Source organism: Peromyscus leucopus, chromosome 5 (assembly GCF_004664715.2).
Source record: "Peromyscus leucopus breed LL Stock chromosome 5, UCI_PerLeu_2.1, whole genome shotgun sequence".
NCBI classification, from domain to species: Eukaryota; Metazoa; Chordata; class Mammalia; order Rodentia; family Cricetidae; genus Peromyscus; species Peromyscus leucopus.
Genome location: NC_051067.1, coordinates 135,721,421 through 135,727,287, shown reverse-complemented (window position 1 = coordinate 135,727,287; position 5,867 = coordinate 135,721,421).

Sequence of the window (5,867 nt, the reverse complement as noted above, 5' to 3'; positions counted from 1 at the left end):
GAGAATTCAACATGCCAAAGTGGCTCACTTCCTGCTGGGTCACAGGCACCCAGGAAGAAAATATCATGGCCAGGATGGATATACTCTGCAAAGATGCACTCCCCCAGGGACCTGTTTTCTGCAGCTAAGCCCCACCTCCTCATAGTCTATTCTGCCATGGATTAATCCTTTGAGGTTACAGGGCTCATGATACAATCAAAAACCCTTCAACTAGCGTCCATTTTTTTTTTTTTTTTTTTTTTTTTGGTTTTTTGAGACAGGGTTTCTCTGTGTAGCTTTGCGCCTTTCCTGGGTCTCGCTCTGTAGACCAGGCTGGCCTCGAACTCACAGAGATCCACCTGCCTCTGCCTCCCGAGTGCTGGGATTAAAGGCGTGCGCCACCACCGCCCGGCTTAAGCGTCCATTTTTTGACATAGGAGCCTTCAGAGGACATTTTCATATACAAACCCATAATGGACGTGGTATCTAAAATTTCACAAAAAGTAACTAAAAGCCCGCTTCCCCTAGGTTTGCACTGACACTTCCACCAGTGGCCTGAGGTGGCTACTGTGCATCCAGCTATCTCCATGACATTCCCGTCATACAAAAAAAGAAGAAAGAAAAAGTGGGGGAAGGGCAGAGCTCTCTCTGAGGCTATTTCATAGCAATTTTATTTCCTACTTCTGTCTACCTCCTAGTAACCACAACATTGTTTTCTGAAAGTGCTTAGTTGCGGAGAAACTGGAACATGTATTGTGAAATGTATGCTCAAATGAGAATCACGAAACTTACTCCCCAGGAAGAATGACAGATGACTAAAGAGATACATAACAAGTAATGAACTGTGTGCATAGTTCTTTTCCAGCTTCACTGTGTTTGCTACTAGTATTCAAATGTTTCCTTGAATTTTCCAGTGTTTAAGTTAAAACTCTTTTTTGTTTGTTTTGTTTTGTTTTTCGAGACAGGGTTTCTTTGTGTAGCTTTGGTGCCTTTCCTGGAACTCACTCAATAGCCCAGGCTGGCCTCGAACTCACAGAGATCCGCCTGGCTTTGCCTCTCGAGTGCTGGGATTAAAGGCATGCACCATCACCTCCCGGCTTAAGCTAAAAAATCTTAGGAACCTGCATTATCTTCAAGTAACACAGTAAATTCATAGAATTGACTGCTGCATTTTAAAGCTAAGATACCTAAATGTTGTATATGCAAAGGTAAAACTAAGAGTTAAGGACATTGAATAAGGCAAAAAATAAATAAATAAAATAAATAAATGCTGTTTTGAAACCCGCATAGTTCCCAAAGATTCTTGTGGTTATTTCGGGGAAATTTACAGTGGCAAGAAAAAGACAGAAGACAGCATGTAGCCTTAGATTTCCTTTCAGTGGTGTTTCTCAAGTGTGGCTCTTGTCTCTTGGGCCAGTTACAGCTTTTCCCATTTCCCAGGAATTTGTTAGAGAAGCAGAGTCTCTAGACCTAGGCTAACTTTACTAAATTAGAAATGATCGAGTATGGAACAAAGTATATATTTTTAGACAGAAGAAAAAAGGGTGTTTATTTTGAAGTAATTTTAGATTTACAGAAGTGTTGCGAAGATGGTACCCACAGTTCCTACACATCTCTTGCTCAGCTTCCCCTAATGTTCTTGTCTTACACAACCACCCTACAATTAAAAAAACAAGGAAATCCCCTGCTGGTTGATTGACTCCAGCTATACTTGTAACAGAGCACCAGACCTTAGTAGGCCCCCAGACCTTAGCACAACTGACTCCATGATGGAAGTGTCATTCAGTCAGTAAAAGTCAACACCTACACAGAAATACTAGCCAAATAGAAACAAAGACCTAATCTATATAGTTCTGGAAAAGTCTCTAAATATACTAACCTTGCCTTTTAGCTTTTGTAGTTCCACTTCTGACTAACTGTTCTTGTTAACTGAAGTATGTCAACCCAGAACATGGTTTTTTTTGTACTTAAAAGCTCACCCCAAGAAAAGCTCAGGGCTACACTGGGATCCTGAGCCCAGTGTTGTCACCAGCCAGCTAATAAACATTTCCTATTGGCTTAAACCCATATCTAAGCAGTCTTCTCTACCGCACAACACACACTGCTGAGATTTCCCTAGTTTCCACACTTATGTTCCTTTTCTGTTCCAGAATACCATGTTACATTTCAATGTCATGTTTTCTTGACTTCATCAGATCCATGGCAATTTCTTCACATGTCCTTGTCTTTGAATAATGAATACAAATTATAGGAAGGCATTGTTTTCAGTAAAGCTCCTTTAGGGGACCCCAAAAGTCAGACTGAAAATAACAATGGAGCCATACACACTTACGTTCCTCATCACCAAACTGTTTGTCTTACTTTCGGAAATCAGAATTAAAACAAAATCCCTTAGTCTAGTTAAAGTGACACAAGAATGGAAATTTCCTGAGCTTTCATTCTTACAGAAATGAAACCAAGCAATAGGATTTTAACTAAATTTTCGTTCCCTTTTCTTGTTTGTTTGTTTTGAGATTCAACCCCACCCAGGCTGACCTCCTGCAAGTAATGGCCTTCCTGCCGCAGCCTCCTAAAAGCTGGGATTCCAAGTGTCTTCCAACACACCATACTAATCTACCAGTTCTGTACAACTTCCCTCTCCCGCCCCCATTGTTGGTCTGAGTTCTTACTTCTATCAAGTTTTGTATAACTAAACAGTGATTCTTTCCAAGCAAATCAACAAGGCATATATCCCTCTCTGCCCTGAAGTATAAAACTTCAACATCCCCAAACAGGAACATGTTTTCCTTTCCCATTCCTAAGCTTGTGGCAGGACAGGATTTCCAGAAGAATGAGCATGAAGAGTAAGCAGACTATACCAAGCCAGGTAGATAGTTTAGTTCTTCCTGATGCAAACCAAAGCTACATGACTAGGAATCACTCCTAGGGGCAAAACCCATCTCCCGACATTCCCAACTGAGGATTGACCACCTCTCCAGACAATACCCCTCACCCTCAATTGCAACCACTGGCTTGATACCTTGCTGCTGTGATCTTCACACAACAATGCAGCCTTTGACTAATCCTCAGTTTGCTGTATCTATCTAACTATACAGAAGCAGCCCATCACTGTTTCCCACTATGGGGGGTGGGAAAGGCCAGCATGAGCAGCCAAATAAATCCAGTGTGGGTTTGACTCTAGGTCTACATGATGACAGGGTCAGTTATGGTCTGTGCTGGCTATTTTTATGTCAACTTGAGACAAGCTGGAGTCATCTGAGAGGAAGGAACCTCAATTAAGAAAATGTCTGTAAGAGCAGACTGTAGTCAAGGCTGTAAAGCATTTTCTTAATTACTGATTGATGTGGGAGGATCCAGCTCATTACAGGTAGGGTCATTCTTACACTGGTGGTCCTAGAATCTATAAGAACATAGCTTGAGCAAGCCAGTAATCATCACTGCTTCATGACCTCTGCATCAGCTTCTGCCTCTAGGTACCTGCTGTTTGAGTTCTTGTCTTGACTTCCTTTAACAATGAACTATGATGTGGAAGTATTAGCCTAGTAAACCCTTTCCTCCCCATGTTGCTTTGGTGATGGCATTTCCTAACAATAGTCACTCTTCCTAAACATGGTCCATGATAGGGCCTTGAATCTCAACAACCTGTCTGTTATGAATTCTTCTAGGGTGGTTTCTACTCCAGACAGCAGTAGATTCAAATGCCACCACCCCTAGGGCTTTCACTTAGCCCAGAAGCATCTCCAGTCTGCTACCCCCCTCCTGGCAGCTTCTCCAGTTTTCCATCCCACAAGTGCTCTCAGATGCTCCATTTTCTAAAAGCTGAGGATCCTTTCCTCTAGGGAACCATCCTGGGTGGGAGCTCATAGCCCTGACCATAGGGAATGTGACTCAGAGAGTTTAGGAATTACCAAAGCCCAAAGCACAGGCTGTATGATGTCTGCTCAGCCTGGGGCCCAGTCTCCTCCCACTAAGTAGATTCCATGCTGCCACTGTGGCTACTAAGGTTCTTTTCATATTATTTTGTCTCCGTGGCCCCTCCTGCCAAAGAAAGCCAAATTCCCTGGAGAGAAGGGATTGGGGGAATTAGAGAGGAAACAAGATTGGTCATGAGTTAGTTATTGTTGAGCCTGGGCGAAAGCTCCCTAAGGATGAATTATTCTGTCTACGTATCTATTGCAAACTCTCAACAATAAAAACATTTTAAAAATAATAGGATTATAAAAACAAGTGTATACTCCATTGTTGCTACTCACAAATTAGAGTCTATATAAAGTCAACTCCAGTGCTGAATTGACTATCATAGGGCCATTGCTCCCAGGTGTAACACAGGGTTATATTCCCCCCGAGCCTTGAGTCACATATTCATTAACAGATCATTTGTGTAGCCTTGTTTTGCTAATGCTTGTGCTTAAAGACATCTTGTTTAATATAAACTGCTGATTCTTTAACCTCCAACTCAGAGACAACAGCACAGTGACACCTGTCTGAATGAGGGTAATCTAGCACACTCACTTTTTCTGTGAGGCATATCTCAGTCTCTTGCAGGAGGTACACTAAATTTCAGCACTATATGTGGCAGCCATTTTAAACAACGAAATCAGTAAGGAAAAGGTTTAAATGTGTGAAATCTACTACCCAAAGGAAGCTTGTTTCTGAAACAAGAGGGCAGAGCATGGCCTGGTTCACACATTCTGGGACCAAACCTCTTTTCCAGCAGTGCAAATCTTTTCACCATCCTGCACATCCACATGGCTGTGACCAAGAAGAACGTGCTATCCGGTGGGTTTGGAGCCTACAAATACCTTAAAATTAGTAAGCCTGTTATAAATACAATGTCAGCAAACAAAGAGTCTCAAACTATATTTAAATTGACACATTGTGATAAGTAAGTGAGTGTTCCTTCTCTTGGTGCAGACAATACAAAATTATTTGGGGGTGATTAAAGGGTTATGTATTATCCATTGACAAGTTCATAAATATGCAATGTATTTTGGTCATTTTCACCCTGCATTATCTTCTCTCATTTCTCTCTCACTCCTGCTGAACCCTTTCTTTATCCTAACAATTCCCTTCTCTGATTTTCATCTTTTGATTGTTGGTTTGTTTTTGTGACTCACTGAATTTAATTACAGTTGCTAAGAGCATGGGGGGGGGGTGTGCTATTTACTGGAGCACGGGGAACTTAATGGCGACTACACCTGGGAACTTAACCATGTGTATGCCATTGAGAAATCTGACTCCCAGAAAACATTAACAGCCAGTGGCTCCTCAGAGAGGGGTGGAGTCTCATGGGCCCATCCTCTATCTTGGATGGAGTGTTGACCAGTCCCGTCTTGTGCTGGTAACCACAGTTGCTTTACTGAAAAGCAAACATCAGTAAAGCCACATCATACCCCGATGACAGCACTTGCCCATCCTCCACATCTTCCATTCTTTCTGACACCTCTTCTGTGATGCTTTCTGAATTTTAGAGGGCATGATCTAGATGTCCCATTTATGACTGATGATTCAATAGCCACTTATTCTCAGCACTTTGAGCAGCTACATGTTTTGGCTGTAAAGAGCAACTTCTCTGGCTAAGGCTAAGAATAGCATTAATCTGTAGGTGTAAGCAGAAATATTTAGTAAACTATTTGGCACCGTGTCTGTTTTGCTAATCTACAGCAAATCACCCCCTAGGGCCCATGGTACGCCCAGCTATGAGTTTTTGACTGAGTTTATCATACCAAACAGGAAGTCTTTCTCATGGAACAGGTGTCAAACCCAGTCACAAAGTTCTTAAATACCTCTGTAACAGTCATACCAGTGGGCACACTTGCCTGTATAGTTGGTAGGATCACTCACGAGGTCCCCAACTGGATAAAACAACTGATGACTCTTCTTCCTCA